The following is a 9250-nucleotide window of genomic DNA, read 5'->3' as shown; positions in this document are numbered from 1 at the left end:
GTCCTGGTTTAGTTCTGGTATCGTCCTGGTTTAGTCTGGTTTAGTTCTGGTTTAGTCCTGGTTTAGTCCTGGTTTAGTCCTGGTTTAGTTCTGGTTTCTGGTTTAGTCCTGGTTTAGTTTTGGTATCGTCCTGGTTTAGTCCTGGTTTAGTCCTGGTTTAGTTCTGGTTTAGTTCTCTGGTTTAGTCCTGGTTTAGTCCTGGTTTAGTTCTGGTATCGTCCTGGTTTAGTCCTGGTTTAGTCCTGGTTTAGTTCTGGTTTATCGTCCTGGTTTAGTCCTGGTTTAGTCTGGTTTAGTTCCTGGTTTAGTTCTGGTTTAGTCCTGGTTTAGTTCTGGTTTAGTTCTGGTATCGTCCTGGTTTAGTCCTGGTTTAGTCCTGGTTTAGTCCTGTTTAGTTCTGGTTTAGTCCTGGTTTAGTCCTGGTTTAGTTCTGGTATCGTCCTGGTTTAGTTCTGGTTTAGTCCTGGTTTAGTCCTGGTTTAGTTCTGATATGGTCCTGGTTGTGGTAGATTTATGAAAATCTCTTTTTAATCCCTTTGCTCCATAAACAAAGCTCCATCTGGACCTGATTTGGACCTGGTTTAGACCGGATTTGGACCTGGTTTAGACCGGATTTGGACCTGGCTCCAGCTGTCGGGGATAAATATCGGGTCACAGATGTAAACAAATCACTTTGAATAATTTTTTATTTAATCATCATAAAAACAACGTCAGCAAGAAACAGAACACAGAAAATACAGACCTGGTTTAGACCTGGTTTAGTCCTGGTTTAGTCCTGGTTTAGTCCTGGTTTAGTCCTGGTTTAGTGCTGGTTTAGACCTGGTTTAGACCTGGTTTGGTCCTGGTTTAGACCTGGTCCAGTCCTGGTTTAGACCTGGTCCAGTCCTGGTTTAGACCTGGTTTGGTCCTGGTTTAGTCCTGGTCCAGTCCTGGTTTAGACCTGGTTTGGTCCTGGTTTAGACCTGGTCCAGTCCTGGTTTAGACCTGGTTTGGTCCTGGTTTAGACCTGGTCCAGTCCTGTGCAGAGACACTGAAGGACGGGGCTGAAGACCTAAAGTCTGCCTTCTGGTCTGGTTAAAACCCTGGTCTAACCTTGGACTAAACCTGGTCTAAAACAGGACTAAACTCAGTCTAATCCAGGACTAAATCTGGTCTAGTCCATAACTAAAGCGGGTCTAGGACAGGACTAAAGCGGGTCTAGGACAGGACTAAAGCGGGTCTAGGACAGGACTAAAGCGGGTCTAGGACAGGACTAAAGCGGGTCTAGGACAGGACTAAAGCGGGTCTTGTCCGGGTCTTTTCCAGACGAGGTCCGGCGGGTCTTGGCTCGGTTCCGGGTGACTCAGATGGAGCTGGTCGACGCCGCGGTGACGGTGCAGAGACTGACCAATCAGCTGCAGGCGCTCCGGAGAACGCGATTGGACGAACAGCTCAAGGCCCGCCTCCAACGAGAACTACAGGTCTGATCCAGTCCTGGTTTAGTCCTGGTTTAGTCTTGGTTCAGAACATTTAGTTTATGATGATGATTTTTCATTTCTCTGCTCCCAGACCCGGACTCTGGACCGAGGATCTGGTCCGGACCGACAGAGGGACCCGGCGCTGACGGAGCAACGACTGAACCAACTCAGACACAAACTGAGGAGCAAGAAGAGACTCCAGGTCAGAACTAAACCAGGACTAAACCAGGACTGAACCAGGTCTAAACCAGGACTAAACCAGGTCTAAACAAGGACTAAACCAGGTCTAAACCAGGACTAAACCAGGTCTAACCAGGACTGAACCAGGACTGAACAAGGACTAAACCAGTTCTAAACCAGGACTAAACCAGGTCTAAACAAGGACTGAACCGTTCAATCCTGGTTCAGTCCTGGTATAGTCCTGGTTCAGTCCTGGTTTAGTCCTGGTCTGGTCTCTGTTTCAGTCCTGGTTCAGTCCTGGTTTAGTCCTGGTCTGGTCTCTGTTTCAGTCCTGGTTCAGTCCTGGTTTAGTCCTGGTCTGGTCCTGGTTCAGTCCTGGTTCAGTCCTGGTTTAGTCCTGGTCTGGTCCTGGTTTAGTCCTGGTTCAGTCCTGGTCTGGTTTAGTCCTGGTTCAGTCCTGGTTTAGTCCTGGTATAGTCCTGGTTCACTCCTGGTTTAGTCCTGGTTTAGTCCTGGTTTAGTCCTGGTCTGGTCCTGGTTTAGTCCTGGTTCAGTCCTGGTTTAGTCCTGGTCTGGTCTCTGTTTCAGGGAGTCCTCCTCTGGTCTGGGTCTCGTGTTGCTGCTGTGGGGCCGTACTTCCAGGCCCTCGAGTCCGGACTGAGGCCTCCCCCAAGACCGGCTAAACCCGACCCAGGTAAAGTCCACGGTCCGGTCTAACAGTCCGGTCTAAAGGTCCGGTCTAAAGGTCCGGTCTAAAGGTCCGGTCTAAAGGTCTGGTCTAAAGGTCCGGTCTAAAGGTCCGGTCTAAAGGTCCGGTCTAAAGGTCTGGTCTAAAGGTCCAGTCTAACGGTCCGGTCAGAGTACTGAAGTACTGAAGTACTGAAGTACAGAGTTATTTTTTATTGAACCGTATCGAATCAATTTGAAATTTATCATATCGAAACAAAAGTGCACTGTATTGTATCGAGGTGTGTATCGTATCGTATCGTGTGTATCGAGGTGTGTATCATATCGTCTGTATCGAGGTGTGTATCGTATCGTATCATGTGTATCGAGGTGTGTATCGTATCGTATCGTGTGTATCGAGGTGTGTATCGTATCGTATCATGTGTATCGAGGTGTGTATCGTATCGTGTGTATCGAGGTGTGTATCGTATCGTGTGTATCGAGGTGTGTATCGTATCGTGTGTATCGTGTGTATCGAGGTGTGTATCGTATCGTGTGTATCGAGTGTGTATCGTATCGTATCGTGTGTATCGAGGTGTGTATCGTATCGTGTGTATCGTGTGTATCGAGTGTGTATCGTGTGTGTATCGTATCGTGTGTATCGAGGTGTGTATCGTATCGTATCGTGTGTATCGAGGTGTGTATCGTATCGTATCGTGTATCGAGGTGTGTGTATCGTATCGTGTGTATCGAGGTGTGTATCGTATCGTGTGTATCGAGGTGTGTATCGTGTGTATCGTATCGTGTGTATCGAGTGTGTATATCGTGTGTATCGAGTGTGTATCGTATCGTATCGTGTATCGAGGTGTGTATCGTATCGTGTGTATCGAGGTGTGTATCGTATCGTATCATGTGTATCGAGGTGTGTATCGTATCGTGTGTGTATCGAGGTGTGTATCGTATCGTGTGTATCGAGGTGTATCGTATCGTGTGTATCGAGGTGTGTATCGTATCGTATCGTGTGTATCGAGGTGTGTATCATATCGTATCGTGTGTATCGAGGTGTGTATCATATCGTATCGTGTGTATCGAGGTGTGTATCGTATCATGTGTATCGAGGTGTGTATCGTATTGTGTGTATCAAGGTGTGTATCGTATCGTGTGTATCGAAGTGTGTATCGTATTGTGTGTATCAAGGTGTGTATCGTATCATGTGTATCGAGGTGTGTATCGTATCGTGTGTATCGAGGTGTGTATCGTATCGTGTGTATCGAGGTGTGTATCGTATCGTATCATGTGTATCGAGGTGTGTATCGTATCGTATCGTGTGTATCGAGGTGTGTATCGTATCGTGTGTATCGAGGTGTGTATCGTATCGTGTGTATCGAGGTGTGTATCGTATCGTGTGTATCGAGGTGTGTATCGTATCGTGTGTATCGTGTGTGTATCGAGGTGTGTATCGTATCGTGTGTATCGAGGTGTGTATCGTATCGTTGCGTCCGTAATATCGTAACATTTCTCTCGATATTTTTAAAGTCTAAGTTTAAAAAATCTCATGTGTCCTGCAGCCAGTGAAGCCCCGCCCCCCCTGCCTGCACGGGCCAATCACAGCCAGCCACATCTGAATGAAGTTCCGCCCCCTGTGCCTCTGCGGACCAATCACGTCGCAGATCTCCAGGTAACGCTTTTACTCCACACAGAGCCGGAATGTTCCACAGTGTGACTTTAGATGTACCAGGACTAAACCAGGACTAAACCAGGACTAAACCAGATCTAAACCAGGACTAAACCAGGACTAAACCAGATCTAAACCAGGACTAAACCAGGACTAAACCAGAACTAAACCAGGACTAAACCAGGACTAAACCAGAACTAAACTAAACCAGGACTAAACCAGGACTAAACCAGAACTAAACCAGGACTAAACCAGGACTAAACCAGACTAAACCAGGACTAAACCAGGACTAAACCAGGACTAAACCAGGACTAAACACTCTTAACTGTGTTGTTTTGTTGTTTCCTCGTCACACTCAGACCTGGAGTTTTGTTTTGTTTCATTCACACGTTTAACTCACAAACCCTGAAAACACTCTGCTCCACCTTGTGATGTCACGTGGTTGTACAGGAAGTGCTCCGCTGTGTTTTTAATTTGTCAAACACACTTTAACATCGATCTCACGGCGACGCTCTGTCCTCGTGTTTGTCTCTCTCAGGCCACCACCGCCGCCACCACCACCGCCGCCACCGCCGCCACCGCCACCGCCGCCACCGCCGCCACCGCCGCCACCGCCGCCACCCGCCGCCGCCACCGCCACCGCCGCCACCGCCGCCACCGCCACCGCCGCCGCCACCGCCGCCGCCGCCGCCACCGCCGCCACCGCCGCCACCGCCACCGCCACCACCACCACTCACTCCTCCTCCTCCTCCGCCCAAACACCGAGCCCCGCCCTCTGCCGCCGTACGACCTCTGACCCCCGACGCCGCCCAGCAGGCCACGCCCCCGGCACAGACGAGCAGAGCCGCAGGTCATCTTCAACTCAACTTTATTTTCATTATTTTACTCCAGAAACACTTTTAAGTCATTTAATTTACACTGTAACATTTACACTCTGAATTTTACTCTGAAATTTACACTTTGAATTTACACTCTGAATTTACTTTCTGAATTTACTTTCTGAAATTGCACTTTGAGATTTACTCTGAATTTTAGGCTCTGAATTTTACACTCTCAATTTTACTCTGAAGTTTGACTTGAAAATGTGTGTGCTGAATATTTAAAAGGTGAAATTTTTATTTTGAAGCATAATGAAAAAGGGACACTTCATTTCACCAACTTAAATTCAGAATTAAAAAAATAAATTTTTTCAGTTAAAATTTTCAAAATGAGAAAATCATCGGCGTTTAAAACTCAAAATCTGATGAAACAAATGATCTTCGTATTGTGACGTTTGCGCTTCTTCTCTAGAAGGCGGCGACCTCGAGTCCGTCTCCGCGGCGACAGAGGAGGAGGCGTGTCGGCCCCGCCCCCTGAGCCCCACGAAGCTCCTCCCCTTCCTGCCGGGCGGGCTGAGGGCGGGGCTTCTGCACGCGCCACGCCCCCTGAAGAAACGCTCGTCCCTGTGCGAGCCCGACGGCGCCCCCCAGCTGCTGCGCCTGCGATACCAGGGAGAGAGCGCCGCCCGAGAGAGCGGCGCCCGAGAGAGCGGCGCCCGAGAGAGCGCCCAGAGAGCGCCGCCCAGGGAGCAGCCGGAGCGCCGCCCCAGGGAGCACCGCCCCAGGGAGCGGCGCCCCAGGGAGCGCCCCAGGAGCGCGCCGAGGGAGCGCTCTGGAGGAGTCTGGGAGAACGTTTGTGGAGAAAACAACGACGGAAAAAAGAGAATTTTAACTCAGAAGTAAGATATGATTTTATTTAGACCCAAGATAAACTGTTTAAACCGAGACCAGAACCAAGACCAGAACCAAGACCAGAACCGAGACCAGGACCAAGACCAGAACTGAGACCAGGACCAAGACCAGAACTGAGACTAGAACCGAGACTAGAACTGAGACTAGAACCAAAACTAGAACCGAGACTAGAACCGAGACTAGAACCAAAACTAGAACCGAGACTAGAACTGAGACTAGAACCAAAACTAGAACCAAAACTAGAACCGAGACTAGAACCAAAACTAGAACCAAAACTAGAACCGAGACTAGAACTGAGACTAGAATCAAAACTACAACCGAGACTAGAACCAAAACTAGAACCAAAACTAGAACCGAGACTAGAACTAGAACCGAAACTAGAACGAGACTAGAACCGAACTAGAACTAGAACCGAAACTAGAACCGAAACTAGAACCGAACTAGAACCAAAACTAGAACCAAAACTAGAACCGAGACTAGAACCGAGACTATAACCAAAACTAGAACCGAGACTAGAACTGAGACTAGAACCGAGACTAGAACTGAGACTAGAACCAAAACTAGAACCGAGACTAGAACCAAAACTAGAACCGAGACTAGAACTGAGACTAGAACCGAGACTAGAACCAAAACTAGAACCGAGACTAGAACTGAGACTAGAACCGAGACTAGAACTGAGACTAGAACCAAAACTAGAACCGAGACTAGAACCAAAACTAGAACCGAGACTAGAACCGAGACTAGAACTGAGACTAGAACCAAAACTAGAACTGAGACAAGAACCGAGACTAGAACCAAAACTAGAACTGAGACTAGAACCAAAACTAGAACCGAGACTAGAACCAAAACTAGAACCGAGACTAGAACTGAGACTAGAACCAAAACTAGAACCAAAACTAGAACCGAGACTAGAACCGAGACTAGAACCAAAACTAGAACCGAGACTAGAACTGAGACTAGAATCAAAACTACAACCGAGACTAGAACCAAAGCTAGAACCAAAACTAGAACCGAGACTAGAACCGACACTAGAACCGAGACTAGAACCGAGACTAGAACCGAAACTAGAACCGAGACTAGAACCAAAACTAGAACCAAAACTAGAACCGAGACTAGAACCGAGACTAGAACCAAAACTAGAACCGAGACTAGAACCGAGACTAGAACCAAAACTAGAACCGAGACTAGAACCAAAACTAGAACCGAGACTAGAACCGAGACTAGAACTGAGACTAGAACCAAAACTAGAACTGAGACAAGAACCGAGACTAGAACCAAAACTAGAACTGAGACTAGAACCAAAACTAGAACCGAGACTAGAACCAAAAACTAGAACCGAGACTAGAACTAGAGACTAGAACCGAGACTAGAACCAAAAACTAGAACCGAGACTAGAACTGAGACTAGAACCGAGACTAGAACCAAAACTAGAACCGAGACTAGAACCGAGACTAGAACTGAGACTAGAACTGAGACTAGAACTGAGACCAGAACCGAGAGTAGAACCGAGACGCCGTCCTCTTACTCCTCTGTCGCCTCAGGGTCCCGGTGAGGTCTTGACTCCGCCCCCTCTGCCTCCGCGAGTCCCCATCGGTGACTCCGCCCCCAGACACCTGCAGGCCCCGCCCCCTGGCTCAGGTGAGACCACGACCGGTCTGCAGTCGCCACGGCAACCGTCACCACAGGTAAGTCCTGCTTTAGTCCTGGTTTAGTCCCTGTCTCAGTCCCTGTCTCAGTCCCGGTTTAGTCCTGGTTTAGTCCTGGTTTAGTCCTGGTTTAATCCTGGTTCAGTCCTGGTTTAGTCCCGGTTTAGTCCTGGTTTAGTTCTGGTTTAATCCTGGTTTAATCCTGGTTTAGTCCTGGTTTAGTCCCGGTTTAGTCCTGGTTTAGTTCTGGTTTAGACCTGGTTTAGTCCTGGTTTAGTCCTGGTTTAATCCTGGTTTGGTTTAGTCTCTGTCTCAGTCCTGTTTTAGTCCTGGTTTAGTCCTGGTTTAATCCTGGTTTAGTCCCTGTCTCAGTCCTGTTTTAGTCCTGTTTTAGTCCTGTTTTAGTCCTGGTTTAGTCCCTGTCTCAGTCCTGGTTTAGTCCTGGTTTAGTCCCTGTCTCAGTCCCTGTCTCAGTCCTGTTTTAGTCCTGGTTTAGTCCCTGTCTCAGTCCTGTTTTAGTCCTGGTTTAGTCCCTGTCTCAGTCCTGGTTTAGTCCCTGTCTCAGTCCTGGTTTAGTCCTGGTTTAGTCCCTGTCTCAGTCCTGGTTTAGTCCTGGTTTAGTCCCTGTCTCAGTCCGGTCTCTTGTGCCTCAGGTCCTCAGGTCTATCCTCCGTGCTCCTGGTTCAGGTCGGACCAGACGAGGTCTCAGAGTCCGGTTCAACCCGGTCTCTCTGCTGCTGGACGCGGCTCTGGAGGGAGAGTTCGACCTGGTCCAGAGACTCATCTACGAGGTCAGTCCTGGTCCTGGTCCTGGTCCTGGTCTGGTCCTGGTCCTGGTCCTGGTCTGGTCCTGGTCTGGTCCTGGTTCAGTTCATTAATCTTCCAAACAGGGTTATTAGGTTTTCCTCAAACCTGGAGACACTGACAACGGGACAAATGTAGAAGCCACATTTACATTTAACTCAGAATAAAAATTATTAAATTCTGAATAAAAACATTTTAATTCTGAATAAAAATAATTAAATTCTGAATAAGAACATTTTAATTCTGAATAAAAATAATTAAATTCTGAATAAAAACTATTTAAATTCTGAATAAAAATAATTAAATTCTGAATAAAAACATTTAAATTCTGAATAAAATAATTAAATTCTGAATAAAAACATTAAATTCTGAATAAAAATAATTAAATTCTGAATAAAAACATTTTAATTCTGAATAAAAATAATTAAATTCTAAATAAGCACATTTTAATTCTGAATAAAAATAATTAAATTCTGAATAAAAACTATTTAATTCTGAATAAAAATAATTAAATTCTGAATAAAAACATTTAAATTCTGAATAAAAATAATTAAATTCTGAATAAAAACATTTAAGTTCTGAATAAAAATAATTAAATTCTGAATAAAAACATTTTAATTCTGAATAAAAATAATTAAATTCTAAATAAGAACATTTTAATTCTGAATAAAAAATAATTAAATTCTGAATAAAAACTATTTAATTCTGAATAAAAATAATTAAATTCTGAATAAAAACATTTTAATTGTGAATAAAAATAATTAAATTCTGAATAAAAACATTTAAATTCTGAATAAAAATAATAAAATTCTAAATAAAAATAATTTAATTCTGAATAAAAATAATTTAATTCTGAATAAAAACATTTTAATTCTGAATAAAAATAATTAAATTCTGAATGAAAAATTTTAATTCTGAATAAAAATAATTTAATTCTGAATAAAAATAATTTTATTCTGAATAAAAACAATTTAATTCTGAATAAAAATTATTAAATTCTGAATAAAAACAATTTAATTTTGAATAAAAAATTATTTAATTCTGAATAAAAATAAATTAATTCTGAATAAAAATTATTAAATTCTGAATAAA

The sequence above is a fragment of the Boleophthalmus pectinirostris genome, unplaced genomic scaffold (assembly GCF_026225935.1).
Source record: "Boleophthalmus pectinirostris isolate CB_2022bp ecotype Guang Dong unplaced genomic scaffold, ASM2622593v1 HiC_scaffold_22, whole genome shotgun sequence".
NCBI lineage: Eukaryota > Metazoa > Chordata > Actinopteri > Gobiiformes > Gobiidae > Boleophthalmus > Boleophthalmus pectinirostris.
The sequence above is the reverse complement of the archived record's forward strand: the minus strand, read 5'-3'. Positions refer to the sequence as shown.